The sequence below is a fragment of the Myotis yumanensis genome, unplaced genomic scaffold, assembly GCF_028538775.1.
Source record: "Myotis yumanensis isolate MYYU_CA2020_CCGP unplaced genomic scaffold, mMyoYum1.0.hap1 SCAF_6, whole genome shotgun sequence".
Classification (NCBI taxonomy): Eukaryota; Metazoa; Chordata; class Mammalia; order Chiroptera; family Vespertilionidae; genus Myotis; species Myotis yumanensis.
In genome coordinates this window covers 39,696,854-39,712,684 of record NW_027223757.1, presented here as the reverse complement: position 1 = coordinate 39,712,684, position 15,831 = coordinate 39,696,854, and the positions used below count along the sequence as shown (strand labels likewise).

At 43.8% G+C, this 15,831-nt stretch overlaps 1 long non-coding RNA gene across 1 annotated transcript; it reads right to left on the bottom strand.

Annotated features, from left to right (window-relative positions):
* Window positions 1-5,241: 5,241 nt before the first annotated feature.
* Window positions 5,242-8,862, bottom strand: LOC139013099 (uncharacterized). Its single transcript, XR_011471930.1, has 3 exons — window positions 8,839-8,862; window positions 6,889-6,964; window positions 5,242-5,402 (listed from the first exon to the last, which is right to left on the bottom strand). It is a non-coding gene; the product is annotated as an uncharacterized lncRNA (long non-coding RNA).
* Window positions 8,863-15,831: the final 6,969 nt, after the last annotated feature.

The window sequence follows — 15,831 nt, the reverse complement described above, 5'->3', positions numbered from 1 at the left end:
TCAAGGAACACCTTGCCCATTGGTGACAGTCACTTTCACTTCAGTAGCTAGCACTGAGGGCGCCACAAAGAATAAGGCCTTTTTGTGCTCTGCATGGTCTTCCTGCCCTACCTCCTATGGTATTTTTTTTCTTCACAACTTGGGAAATAGGGTTGCCACTTGTGTAATTCAATTCAAGAAAGCTTCTGTTTTACCAGAAGCCAGGCATTGTTAGTGTGAAACCCAGGGGTCATGGCAGTGTGACCATGCGGCCCCAGGGGTCATATGGTGGTGAAGGGACCTATTTGCTTGTCCATTGATGCTCCAGAAACTAACCTGTCTTCAGGCACAAATAAATTTGAGTCTCATTTGATAGATGTGAATAGGAGATGCTTCTAGAAAAATGTTACTGCCTTCCATGGAAAAAAATCTAAAAGCTCTTTGCAAATGGTTTTCGTGCTTGCTATGTCACCCATTACCAAGTTCATGGTTCCATGCCCACCAACTGCACGTTCAGAAAGTAACGCTCCTTCTTACATGTGGACACTCGAAACTGCCTGATTTTTTTAGTGTTTCTTCTTTATATCCACTTAAACATCTGTGCCAAGAACTTGAAATGCTGCCAACATGTAACTGTGGGGTTAAGAAAACCAGAACCCTATTGTCATAAACGTGCCAAATGGTGCTGGTTGCACTACTAAATTCTGCAGAACCATTGTGGTAATAATTTTTCAAAACAAAGCCCAATAAGATCCAGAGTGTAACAGTTACTGTCATAAATCATAGTTCTTTACTTGGCAGAGCATGTCTTTTTTTCTGGAGAGTTATATATCTTGGGAACACTTGTGCACTTGGCTGTTGAATGAAACATTACATAAAAAGCTAACATTCACTAGGAGCACACATCTACCCTGCCAGCCTCCACACAGTTGGATGGAGGCTTCATGCAGCTGTTTGTAGGGCAAGGACAAGACTGAAGAAATCATCATTTTCTGCGTCTTTCTTTAAAATAAAAGCTCTGTTCAGAAATGATGCATTCAATTCTCCACTATAAAGGAATATCTACACTAATGAAAGAGACATGCAAATTGGTGTCACTCCGCTACACCCACCAGCCAATCAGAGCCATTATGCAAATTAACCCAATAAAGATGGTGGTTAATTTGCATATGCAGGCACAGAGCGAAGACTGAAGACAGTGTAGAAGGAAGCCAAGCACTGCAGAAGGGAGCGAAGCAGTGGAGAAGGGAGGGAGCCAAGGCAGCAGAGACGTGAGCGGAGCTGAGACAGCGGAGATGGGAAGGAGGGAGGCTTCGCTCCCTTCTCTGCTTTGCTCCAGCCACAGGAAGCCCTATTCTTGCAGGAATAGGCCCGAGGAAGCCCTATTCTTGCAGGAATCTTCTTGCAACAGGCCTCTAGTATAGAATAAATGGATATATGGTGACATGGGAGTTTATGGGCACATTTCTAGATATTTCCCCCCTTTGGGAATTAGGAAACCAATTTAGGACCCATCCATTTATCTAATTTTCTGTGTGTGTGTGTGTGTGTGTGTGTGTGTGTGTGTGTCTAGACTTTTTTTAAAGGAGATAATGGGGAAAGGCCAGGGCAATGAAAATAAGGTAAAACCAGGCCTTTAGGGCGATCTGGAATAGAAAGGAAGGTTGAACCTCAGAGGATGACAGCTAAAAAGTTAATAAGAGAGAAGTTACATGGAATGTGATTACTGAGCCAGTTCGGAAGACCTTTTTTCTTTAGGAGACCATAGAGTTCTTTGCCCACAACATGTCCATTATCAACTTCTGGCCATTAATAACAAGTCTGATTATTCTGAACTCTGGCTACCCCTTCAGCGGCTACTTATGGGTACATAGCAGCTACAAGAAATGTTTCAAGACCTGGGGGTAAGCCTTCCACCACATCCTTTTTCAAGCTTCAAGTCCTCCGAAACCTCACGTCCATTTGCTCAAAGTGCTGCTGAGTGCTGCTCCTTAAATTAGAAGTGATTTTAATCTCCATACAGCCTTAATCATGTAATTTAAGCAAAAATATCTTAGCAAGATTTCAAAAAGATATTTTTAACTTGATTTATGCAAATACTCTCTATGCCCAGTTTCACAGAATACTATAAACTAACAAACTCTCTCCTAATTAACTCCTTCTTCCAGGTTTAAAAGTAATGAACCCAAGTTGGCCAGGTCATATTTCCTCCTTCCTGGATTTAAGATAGAAGCTTTAATTTAACATAAACTCGAATGCAGTCACCTTGTGGTTTCCTCCCACCCCAACCAGAAAGGAAGAGGAGGTGATCAGTAAGTGCCAATGAGTGATTTTGGGAAGAAATTCTCCCCGGTGTTAACAGGAGGGGGTTGTTCTCATGGGATTGTGACTAAGCTTCCCATCTTTGGGTATCTGGAGGTTTCACCTGCGGATGATGGCAAGCAGCTGTCCTACATTACTGGTGAGGGGCAGAGCAAAGGAACGGAAATGAAACCCTAGGACTTTGGTTTAAATCGCAAACACTGACACCTATCTTTAGGGCTTTTTCCTTTCCCTGGAGGGAAGGAGTAGGGTCTCCTTCCTGGGAGGCCTTAGAGAGGAGTCAGGTTGTTTGGAAGCACAGATGTACAAGATACTCTGGCAAGCCCTTCCTAGTTCTATAATTCAATGATTTCTAAAAGGTTGTGGGTTCAATTCCCGATCAGGGCACATACCCAGCTTGCAGGCTCCATATCAGGTTGGGGCTCTTGTGGGCAGCAGCCGATTAATGCTTCTCACATCAATGTTTCTCTCTTTCTCTCTCCCCTCCCTCTCTCTCTCCCCCACCTTCCTCTCTATATAAATCAATAAAATAATTCCACATTTGAGTTCTTTCCAAGGATCCCGAAAGGGAGCATGGTGCCACTCTCACCTGGCATCTGGCATTCTGCAAAGCAACCTCTGAGCTAGCAGCCTTTCAGTGCAGTTACTCTGTGGGAAGAAAAGGAGTGCTCCTCACCTTGCCTCCTCCCATCAGCATGGCTTCCCTTGAGTGCTGTTTCCCATCCACACAGGCAAGGGGGAACACTGGTCCCCTTCCATGTAACCCTTCTTTGCCTCCCCAGTTTTAGTACAAGTAACAGATAGTGAGTTGTTGAGACTAACCAACTAAGGATCATTAATGGGGTGATTTCACTCCTTCCATGGTTTCCTGGGCCAGAGTCTAAAAATACACCCGACCTGAGGTGGGAGCTGAGATCATGAGCTCTCCCTGTGGGAAGAGCAGTTAACCAGGGGAGCAGACACTTCGTTCTAGTCCTGGTTCAGAGCCTTGATACCTGTGTGCTCTCAAGAAAGTCCTGGAACTTCCCTGGGCCTCTGTTTCTTGATCCATAAAATGAAGGAGTCATTCCTACTGTCTGTAAGTTGTCTTCTGCTCTTTCGGAAGTACTACATCTCTCAGATGCTAAGATCCCATAGTTTTCTCTTATTTCCTTTGGGTTTGTTCTTGGAACTCTGATTGTTGCTATGGCAGATTATAATTTAGACAGATGAAGCAGAAAGAGATGTCAGAGAAAATGGAAATGAGGGGGAGGCTTGTATGGAGAGAAATATTGCGGCTTCTTCTGGCAAAAGAGATTGGGCTTATGAAGGTCCTGCTAATTTGTGAGGACCAGGATCTTTCCCCAGGAACTAATATGCTCATCTGAAAGGAATCAAGATTCTTTTCATGGTCATAATGGGTTGTGCTGAAGTCAGACCTCTGCTAGGCTTCTGCATGAATTCTAGGCTGTTTAGTTTAGTGGGCTCAAGGGGAGAGGGGTTCTTCATAGTTTTTAAGCAAAGGCATACTTATAGGAGAGATTTAAGTTTGTTGCCACAAAAAGAAAAGGGAGACAAAACGACTGGTAGCTAAAGAAGAGAATGAGAACCCAAGAACCGTTTTGGTTAGCAAAGCAATCAAGGCTTTAATAGTGTTCTAACGGTTCAAGGTTTTAAAAAGGGAATAAAGAAAAATGAAGCAGAGAGAGGGAGGAGGAGAGAGGGAAAGGTTAAACCAAGACAGAAACTGTGAGTAGATAGATGTGAAAGGGGCTGAAAATAAGTGAAAAGTGAAAAATTACTTTATGAATAAACCGTTAAAAAATAGTGAGTGAAAAAGCAATTGTGCTTCCAGTTATTACTGAATCACAAGCTCGTGGAGGCCAGAGGCTGGCCTGAGCAGCGACTCCACACTTAACCTGCGCGCAGCAGCTGGTGCAGGGCCCTTCCGTGGGCGGTCGCCGTTTTCTACTTGAGTGTCAGTTTCATTGTGATTACCCTCCATCACAAACGGAATGTGGGCCGTTTTGCTGCCTCTCCTTGAGCACAAAAGCCATGACTTGGTCATCTCTCCAACCTGCTGACACTAACAAGGCCAGTGACACCCTCGGAGGACATACAGGACACAGACAAACCAAGTAGGGCCAGGGGAAGGCGAGCAACCCTTCTGAGGGAAGGAGAAGCCAGCCAGTTAGCGAAGCCTGAATCTTCAGCCTGTCCCTGCCTCTTTCTGAAATTGAGACTGTGATTTCATGCTCAGTGCTCCCTGTCCTCTTGGTGGTATGTTCCCACAGGGATACAGGGTCTTCTGTGCCAAGACCCGACGGAATATCCTTCTGGGGAAAACACCTGGGCGCAGGGCTAGCAAATCAAATGCCAACCATAGCAGCACTGCCTCCACCCCACGCAGACTTGAAGAAGCACTGGGAGCATTGGGAAGTGAATCAGGTTCACCAGCCTGGCCTCGCCCTCCCAGCCTCCAGCAAGAGCCCTGAGGAACGGAAGTGCTCGGGCACCCAGCAGAAGGCAGGTCACGCGTCATGAGGAATGGCTCATACAGATGGTACAGCTATTTCCAAAGTGGCAGGGCAGCTCCTCTTCCCATTCCAAGCATGGGACACACTTCTGTGTCGGCACTGCTGGCACTCAGCTAACGTCTGACTGTCTGCTTCAACAGAAAGGCGGTGGGGAGTGGGTGCTTCCAGATCCCGGGGTCACTGCCGTGGGACTGCTTTGTAGGTCAGCGCTCGCCCTCCCTGAGCACACCCCTGTCTCTGGCAGACTCCGGGGAGGCAGGTGGCCCACAGGGGAGCATTTGACCCAAGTGACCCGTGAAGCAGCTAGCCCCCATGCGTACAGCTGGCTGTACAATCAAAGAAAGAGGCTCCATTTTAATGAATCTGTTTCATTTTTAATAACCAGGGTACAACTGTGTAGTTTTGTACATCTGGCTAATGGGCTGAGATTTTCCTCAAAACAGATCCTGGTATCTGCTCTTGCTGTTGCTGCAAAAGGTACCCGGCCTCATGCTGGTGGAAGGTTTAAGGCGATATGCTTTCCTCCTTGAGTTTTTTGTTTTTTGCTTGAAGGAGGTAGGTAGTCGGGTTTTGAGTATCTCCATCCTGGAAACAGGAATATTAAAGCATGGGAGGTCAGGAGAGATGCCCAGATGCCCGAGCCACCAGATGAGCTGCAGCTGGACCTGGCAACCAAAGCCCAGCTTCCTGCCTCTGCTTCCTACATTAGCAGGTTAGACAATGCTGCTATTGCCGAGCTGGGCAGGGCCCATGGCAGCCACTGATGTTTGTACTTTGGGCAGGCTTGCCAAAACAGCAGCGTCTCATAGCATTACATTACTGTCTTTGCTGCAGGAGCTCGACTCTTAACTAGTTCTGCAGACATTTCGAGAAAGCAAGGAGCAGACAGAGTCTTGGAGAACTGTGGCCACGAGAGTCCCTTATTTGGAATCTATCTCACTCAGAACTCCACACCCCTGTCAGGTCTCTGAAGCCGAGCTGCTTCCAGGTGACCCTTTACGGAAAGATGTTCATCACTCTGGGGGCGGCCAGTCCCCCTCAAAGTGCCAGATCGACTGTTTCTGTGTTAGCAAAAGCGTGGGTATCAGACTTCAGTAGCTCTGTGTCAGCCACAGGTCAGCAGCGTCCCAGAAAGGAAACTGAGGCACAGAGATAACCCCACCCTGTCAGAGCATGCCACAGAGACCTGGCAGCTGCAGCTGAAGGGCACGGCGATCCTCAGATAGACGGCGTTGGGCAACGGCAAAAATTCAGATGCTATTTTAGATAAAGTGGCTTTAGGTTCATTCCACTTTAAAGCATGGAGGGTCTGTGTTTTCTACAAAGGAGAGGAAACGTATAAATGGACATATTTTCTGCTTCAAGTACACATTTTTTTAAAAAAAAAAAAAAGCTTTGTTACTTCTGAGTTAAAGAAGGTATGTTCTCTGTTTTAAATATTGCCCATATATAGTTAACCAATGTACTAGTACCTGGAGGCAGAGATGAAAGTTGAGAAAGAGCAGTCTGTTCTGCCCTTTTGTTCCTAGGCAATGTAATCCCAAAAGGCACGATTCCTCTAGGAATTATCTGTAGGCTTTCAGCATGCCCACCTGCTATACAGCTTTTGCAACCAACAGAAACCCTGCACGATTTATAGTCGGATCGCTTCAAATTGGTAGTTTTTGTCTTCTCTAGTTTTGACCTACACGTGGATTCCAGACTGAAACGTACATTATCTGAAGCAAACCATTCAGCCCATCTTAGATAGGTTACAGCTGTTTCAATCTCCCCTCCAACGTTAGTGTAATCGCATAATATATTATTGTTCATCTATATATAGCCTAAAGAATTATATGCCCTTAAGAGGGTTGGTGGAAAAGAAAGAAAGAAAGAGAGAAAGAAAGAGAGAGAGAGAGAGAGAGAGAGAGAGAGAGAGAGAGAAAGAAAGAAAGAAAGAAAGAAAAAAAGAAAGAAAGAAAGAAAGAAAGAAAGAAAGAAAGAAAGAAAGAAAGAAAGAAATCTTTAAAAACTAGCTGTATTACTTAGAAATGAGAGAAGTGTCTCAAATTCAGCTCCAAATCTTGTTCACCTGAGGGAAGTGAGCAAATGCTCGGCTTCACCCTGCATGGCACTTGTGGGCTTCTCCAAAAGAGAGGCATGTGTTTCTGCAAGACAAGAAAAAAGAAAAAAAAAGACTAAGGGTGCACAGACTTCCTTCCGTGTTGGGCTCTTCTCCCTTCTAAGGGGTGTTTGAAAGTTTTTCCTGTGCTTCTAGCTGAGCAGAAACCACATCACGTCTTTTGTCACTGTCTTTGCTCACCACTGGAGACCCTGGTGGTTAGAGAGGGAAAGTCCCTTTCAATGGTGCCTGTGGGGGTAGAAGGTGTTGGGGGCCTGGCAGGGGGGTGGTGGGAGAGGGGAGAGGAGAGATCGTTATGGTTTCCTCTCTGGCCTAGACGGGGCACCCACCCTGGCCAGACTCTCCCATCGTCAGAGCAGCAATGCATATCTTTTTATGCCCCTGATCGTTTCAGGGCGATGGGGGACGAGATCATTAGACACAGGAAAGAACATGTAGTTCAAGAGCTCTGTGTTTCTGGGAAGCCCGAGGGGTGGCCACAGTTACCTCTGTGTCGCCTGAGACCAGCTTATACCTGACTCCTTAGCGCCTGTTCCCACGGGTTAGAAGGACACGGAGAGAGGTGGGGGCGCAGTCACATATTTGGTTTGAGCTGTTTTAGGCAGTCTCTGAAGTGACATTTCTGTTCTTTTATTTTTTAACTCTGATTTAAACAATAACAAACTCTACCATGTCTTGACCATTTTTAAGTGTTAAGTGTTTGCTACTTTGTTCAGTAGCATGAACTCTGTGCACACCGTGTGCCACAGATCTCTAGAATGTTTCCACCTTGCAAAGCTGAGCTCAGTGCCCACTGGTTGCCGCCTCCCCCTTCCTTCTCCCCCTCAGCCTCCGTGTAGTGCCATTTCCTGATCACGCCACTAACTCTGAGTGCTTTTCTTCTATAACCTTGATTTCCATACTGAGACCTGTTTCCAGTTCACGCATCAGCCAACCTGTTTGGGGAGCAGATTCACTCTGCATGAATATTCATCACTTGCTCTGGTCTGGTTGACAAATGCATGTCCTCAGCACTCCAGCTGTGCTCCAGCAGTTTATAGCGTTGTTATTTGCACCACCGAACCAGTCAGGAATGAAAATAACAATCAACCGCTGGGATGTTTACAAGCCTCCTGGCCTATGGCACATGTAATTTAGAGCTGCCATCTTGTCTCCTCTCCCTCAGTGGGATGGAATGTCCTCTCCAGCAACCTGCTGACTCTAGGACTATGGGAGGAGAAGGCCCTTCGCCTCCAATTTTCTAATGGAGCCTGGGTTGCAATCATCTCTGGTGGCTGGATGTTTGGATTCGGTTGCTCCGCAACACTTCCTCCTACAAGTCACTCCAGCAGGCAGGTAAGTACGCTCAACCAATGAGCACAGGCAATTCGTCATTCCCTGAAAATAGAGTTGTCCCTCCAGTCCATCCAGTTCCCGCCCCCAGCGCCTGGTGTGGGGAGGGGGGGGGGGCCCTCCTTGCTGGAAGCCACATTCCAGGGGGCGTGGCTCTTCTGCAAGTCACTGTGGAGGGTGGTGCCTCATGCCTGCAGCCGCCCTCCAAGTGCTGTCTTACACAACAGTCATGAACTCTGGAATGTCTCTGGTCATTTACAGCCTGACTGGGTCACTCCATAAATGACACTGTCAAGCTTCAAGGCCCAGAAGGAGGTGGCCTTGTTTTTTAAGAGCCCATTTTCTCCCACCCAGAACAAAGCTTCCAGAACACACTTCTTACTCAGAGACTTCTAAGAGAGCAGAAATTCAGGAGAAGGGAAATACAGGACTAGATTACAAAGCACACACCAATGGTGCAGATGCTTTAGAACACACTGAACAATTTGATCAGTCTCTTTGCAGAAAAGCTTTCTAGAAATTAGGTGGGCACTTCTTAGAGTCACTTTCTGTCTTCCTCACTCTTACCTTGACTTTTTCCTTCTTCGGTTCACTTCCTTCATGAGATTATTGAAGAGAGCGACAGATAAAGGTTCCAAAGAACATATGATTCATGAGTCATGTCTATTTTTGCACTGCAGTATTCATTTTAAATGGCATTGTTCCAATAGAAGAAACAGAAAGTAAAAATCCACCTTAAGTAGTGATTTGGCTGCCTCTGTAATACAATCAAAATTATGAAAATAATGCCTCCCATATGACTTATACTGTATTAGAGGCCCAGTGCATGAAATTTGTGTATGGTAGGGTCCCTAGGCCTGGCTGGCAATCAGGGCCGATCAGGGCCTTCCTGCTGCCAGCAAGGGCCTTCCTTCATTCCGTGCCACCCCCTGGTGGTCAGCACATGTCATAGTGAACGATCGAACTCCAATTCTCCCGGTCAAACTCCTGAAGGGACACTTTTCGTATTAGCCATATATCAACCTGTCACAGCCATTTTCTCATTTTATCCTCACAGATACCCTTTGAGGTAGTTTCTGTTACCCTTCTTTACATACCAGGAAACAGAGGCCCAGAGAGATCAAATAAATTAGATGATGCAGGAAAAGAACCTTAAGGCAGAGCATATAGAAAGTACTCCAAAATGGTAACCATTCCTAAGTAACTTGCTTAATGTCTCCCAACTAGTAACTCTGACTGGAACCTTCCCAAAACATGTCTGATAACTTCTCCCTAAACCTCAGGCTAGGAGCCTTAGACCACAAAATACAAGAGAGAGAATTTTAACTACACTCTGGAACCTCCACTTTGTCATGGATTAGCTATAAAATTACAGAGTTTATTAGAGATTCACTAAATGTAATTCACCTAGCCTTAAGTTATTTTGACCTATTTCCCCCAGGGTGGGGTGGGGGGGGTGGGGTGGGGACGCTTAGGAAGTCCTCTCTACTGTTCCTCTTACTTTTAAATCTTTTCATCAGATAGTTTGATCCAACACATGAGTCCTGAGATTTGTGGGGAGGGTTCATCTCTAATTGTGGGGTTTTCATCCTAATAATGAAAGATAAAACCAGCATTTTTACTTATGCATTCACTCATCTGTTCATTCAATAAACACGTATTGGCTGCCAATTATACTTCAAACATTGGGCCAGGCTGGCTGTGAGGATAAGACCAAGACACTGATCTCAAAGAGTTACTTGCCTGTGGAGGGAGAGAGAGCTATGTACAATTTGATTTATGTTATTGACCTCTTTTAAGTGAATTAGTTCTATTATTATCTGCTAAGAGGGATCAAGCTTTCATTTTGTAGCATTTAACTTTACAGGTATTTTGGGTTTCTTCTGCATGGAATTCACCTGTGGCTCAAAAAAGATTATTTAATTAAGAGCAGTGTACATTCTGACTGTATTTGGATCTAGATGTTCAAGAGAGAATTTCATGTTCACCTATTACATTTGTTTTATTGACTAGAACAGAATATCAAGACAACACATTGTTAAGTCTAGCTATGTCTGCAAGGAAAAAAATTTAATTTTTGTTATAAATTTTGATAATTTAGAAGTAGGCGGTTGGTTCCTTGAAATGGGACTACAGTATCATTTCTAACTAGATCTTCAGAAGTTCTTCAGAAATGTGAATTTCTGGGTAAGATCATAAACAAAAAGAACTCTAAGTTTTTTTTTTTTAACATTATATAAAACACTCTATGCTAAGATATCCTAGGTTTTACCATTAACCATCCAAGTATCTCATAAGGATTCATCACATCATGTCAGGTTATTATTTTATTTCAAAAGACTGCACTCCCAGAACAATAGGAATTATGGGGGGGTGATGTCATGAAATGGAAAGAGCACTCTACTGGGGGGTGGGGGGTGGGGGGGACAGGTCATCAAGAGTCCTGGGCTTATGCCTGGTCCAGCCAGCTGAGTGACTTTAGCAAGAGGTGTAACCTCCCTGGGTCTGTTTCCACACCTGTAAAATGCAGCAGTTAAACCAGATGACCTCTAAGTCCATTTCTACAAATCAATGAATGTAGAAGCTTGTTGCTCATTTTAATAAGGCTGTATTAGCATTCAAAGGTCTTGCTGAAGCCTCAGCTGGCGGTGCTCCCTTCTAGCCACTTTGCCCAGCACATGTTTTGGTCAGGGCAGCAAAGGAAAACAGGGTGGCCTTGTCCTGGAGCTCTTGGCTCAGAGCTTTGGGAGGTATTGATGACTCAGCATGTGGCTCTCTCCCGGGAGGACCAGGGCTGCAGGTGTTCAGGTGAGCCTTGTTATGAGGGAGCTGCCAGCACTTTGGGGCGAGGCAGGAACTTGAAATGTGGACCATTTAAAACCACTCAGATTCCAAGACACTTTACTCAAGCTTAGGAGTGTCAACCGCCATCCTTTCATCAACTGCCACCTCGGATAATTGTGCTCCTCAAATTATCCTTGCATTTCAGTGTTGCATGGCATCCACACTTCCTATTCCGTGGTGTTGTGTATAGTTAGCTTGTTGTCTTCCAACTAAGGCTTTTATTGGTTGAGGGGTTAGGGATAAGAGTGAATGTGGATATTCTTCCTAGACCCAAGGGGTCTGCTCTTTCAGGTCACTAAAGAGAAAAGAGCAAAGAAAACAAGCAACCCAACGCCTTTCCCAATTTGAGGGCAAGTGAAACTACCTACCCCAAAAACATTGGTGTCAATACTAGAGTCACTCTAGGTAGGCAGGGGTCTTGGAAATCCTGGAAAAAATTCATAAAGATTAATACAACACTTATTTGTATGGAAAACTTTTGTTTTTAGGGGGTGATAAGTTGTGAAACTACAAAGCTGTATAATCTTTAAGCTATGAGATGTCGACATAATTGTTTTGAGATCAACCAATCAGACCACATTTCGTACTACCAGATTATAATGAGTGTTCATTAAGCATCGTGATAACAACGCCCTCCTTGTTTGCTAACAAAGGGGCATTCTCTTCATGTATCACTGGTGACAGCTGATGTGGCGCAATTAAAGTCATCCACTCATTCCCTCTTTTTTCCTGATTTACTCCAAAGCTGTCATATGGTCAAAGAACATTTTTTCTCCTCTTTATTTTTTTTCTTCTCTTCTTTCTCCTTTATTATCTTCCTCTGGGCTGAATGAGATTTCTTCATTGAGAAAATGTCTCCTTATTGGGTGATGCTTAACTTTTCCAGGTCACTGGGACACCGTTTGGTGAACTGGAGTCAACACTGACCGAGTGGAATTCCAATAGCTGGAGACATTTGCCTGCCTCTCAAGATGACCAATATTTTCAGAGGAGTTGTTTACGTACCTTGCAGAGCTAGCCAATGGAGTTATCTCCCTTAAGTGTGCATGTAAACTTGGAAAACTATTCTACTTTTGGAACATATTCTAAATATCTGCCTTTATTGTCACCTATTTTATTTTATTTCTGTTTCTGATGACTGACTGATTCTCTGTGATTTTAAGCAAGTCATTTAACATTTGAATTAGCATTTACTTTTTTCTAAAGGATCATGGGCACAATTGAGGATCTTTCATTCATTCATTCAATATTTATGAAACCCAAATGATGCTGCATTTTGTGTTGCTAGAGTCACAGGACAGCACAATATCTGCTGTTCTCTAGACATTTACAACCTAATTGAAAAGATAGATATTTATACATCTATAAATATCTAACAGCACATGACAATACATGATGATGCCAAAAAGACGATGTTATCTGTACAAGGATATTCACTGCAGCATTGTTTGTTATAACATCACATTGGAAACCATCTAAATGTCTATTAATAAAAGCCTGGTTAAACACATTATGATGATTTATACAATGGAAATACTATGCAGCTATTTAAAAGAATGGGGTGGCTATACATGTACTAACATGGAAGAGTTCCAAAGAATAGCTTTAAGAGAAAAAAGCAAGTGTGGGTAATAGTGTGTACTATGCTACTGTTTGTGAAAAGAAAAAAAACAGATGTATGCAAAGTCTTACATATATATTGAATGTCTTTGAACAGATACACAAGAACTTAAAAAAGGTGAATGTCTGTAAGGAAGAGATGGACAGCTAAATAATGGGGAAGAAGACTTACTTTGCCTTTAATATTCTCTAGTCTCCTTGGAATTTTGCACCAGGTACATGTATCACAAATTTTTAAATAAAAAAGCAATATTTAAAATGTGCCTTAATCCTCTCGTTAGCTTTCCACCGTGAGTGCCGGTAAACATTAAATGAGAGAAAAACAGAATTTTTTCATAGAGGTCTGACACATGGAGTGAATGCTCTGCAAGAGGTTTTGAAATAGAACGTCCACTGGAAATTCTACTGTCTTGTACCTTTCAAGACAGTTCCAATCTGATGCTTCTGACACATGGAGCATATAACCTCATTGGGGTTGGAGTTTTAGGTCACTGTTTCAACATGATTATTCAAAAGGATGTGAGACAGCATTGAGGGAGGGAATGTGGGGAACACAGGAAAGCAAATCAGAAGTACTTTGAGTAGAAGATTCTTCCTTCCCTGAGATCCCTTGCTGACTCTGTCACGCTCATGGGTGTCCTCTGTCATGTGGACACGTGGTTCCTGTCATAAGGTGGGTCATGTTTTCTTGGTTCCAAGTTCTTCCTGGTACATTCCCAGAGGGTATGGCAGTTAATCAGATCTCTGTTACCATGGATGATAGCACTTCGTAGACCAGTAGAATCTTAGACGTAGGAAGGGCTCTGGAAATTATCCTCGGTAAACTCATCTTGCAGTCAGGCCATAGGGAAGAGTGACCCGCCCATGGACACATCAGGCATCAGGTGCGAAGCTGGGACTACACCCTCAGTCTTCTAAGTCCAGTGTTCTTTTTATGACACTACATACAGTCACGGTCCCCTTGGATTTTCAGTAGGGGCAATGCTAACGACAGCTATTCCTCCAAAAATGATTGAACACTCTGAGGGCAAAATCACCAAGTTGGGTTCAGTGTTCCCTAAGCCCAGGCTGCTGAGACAGATTTGGGCATGGGAACAGGGTGTTCCCTCCTCCTGCTGGAGAGAATGTGGGTGATCACACAGACCTCCCAGCGAACAGGTAGGATCAGTAATCTTTAGGATGCCTGACCCCATCCCCCACCATAGATCAAGTCCAACCGAGATGTTCCGGTATCACAAATTCCACCCAAAAATGTATCTTCTATCAATTTTTTATCAGTGATGGGTTCTAAAACGCCCCCTACAGTCTTAGATCTGGAAACCATACTTTAGGACTAAAGCAGTAAGGAAGATAGACAACTCCTGCCTCTTTTCCGTAGGTAAAAATAAAATAAAATAAAACCTCAGTAATTGTACTCACTTAAATATATATATATATATATATGCCAAATGACCTCCCAAGTTCAATACCACTTCTCTTTTTTCTGTCTGTGAGTCCCCTGTCTCTGTGGGATCGAGTTAAGTCTCTGGGCATCAGAGCTCACTGGCTCAGGTTGGCAAATGAGGTCATCACTCCTAGATGCTGACCTCTAACCCTGCCGAAGTCCCAACTCTGTCGCTCTGACACCTTTGACTTTCCATTTACTAAAATGAATTTACTTTTTATAATGACTTCAGAAATTGGACTCTGGACTTGGAGTTTACGAGAACAAGAACCAGCTTATCTTTGTCCTGCCATGAATCACTGCCTCTTCCCACCCATTTCCACAGACACCTGAGCTAATTTAGTCTCATCTAATTCCTCCTGCTGTTTTCAGTAGGACTTCCGCCACCTAGGCAGCATGACTCAAAATGGATCATCCTTCTCGTCCAACTGCTTGACGAATTAAGGTATTTGTTTGGAGCTGACTGTTTACAGTGAAAACCACCAACCATCTTGTTTTTTCATGTTTTGATATCCCGGAAACGGAGCAGCAGGGAGAGGGCCTCTCCATTCCTACTGAGGAGAGACTTTTCTGGATTATTGTTTGGCTTCCATTGAAAGCTTTGAAAGTTCTTCGGTCTGTCTGGTGTCCCAGGTCTTGATGGATAAAAACATGTCAGTACCTAAGCTAATCTTCGTTCTTTATTTCCAGCCACAGCTCAGGGGTCCTGCTTGTCTGTCTTCGGAAATGACTCAACTAACAGATGGGGGAGTAAAACGGACCCACTAAATTAATTATGCCACATCTTCAGGCTTTGTCCTTCCATTGATTGAATCGATGTTTAATTAACAATTCAAAACTGCACTTCCTTGCAGATGAGTTTGTGTTTCATGAGATCATAAAATTAAAGAAGTCGGCCAAGCTCAAGTCCTTGTCCCTGGCCCAACCCTGATGACTTTCATTTCCAACTCTTTCTCTCTAGACGTCCCTATAGACAAGGTATCCCAGAAGGGACAGCGAGTCCTCACTGCTGCACCTGCCACATTTGGAGTACTTTCCTTGTTGGCCCATTCCCATAACTATTTTCACTATCCTCTCGCTCTACCATTGTTTTTTCTACATTTTTATTTGCCAGATATGAGCAGGTCATTGAGCTGTCATCAGTATTTACATTATAGTTCTGTTTTAGGTAATGGTCATTTTATGAATAGACACAAATAGTCACCAAGGATCTCCCTGGCTTCTTTCCTTCTCAATTTTCACTATTCTCTCTTTATCTATCTCTATTTCTATCTCTATCTCTATCTCTATCTCTATCTCTATCTCTATCTCTATCTCTATCTATCTCTATCTTTTTCTCTTTCTCTCTCCCTCCTTCCCCTGAATCAGAAAGAAGGTGGGGGGAAGGGGACTATTTTTGTTCTGATCCTAAACCAGTCTTCAGTTCTGGTTCATTCTTCTCCCTGCCAAATGCTTTATCAATACCAATTCATATAACACCCAACAACAGTATGCTCATCCCTGTTTTACCATGGAGGTGGTCTGGCTCTTAATACTGTGCTCATCTGCCTCTCACCACCTATATGCTGCCTAATCACTTCAAAACACCCTTATATTAAGAAATAATTTATCTGATGTAATTTGGATCCATGAATATTAACTCCCTTTAATAA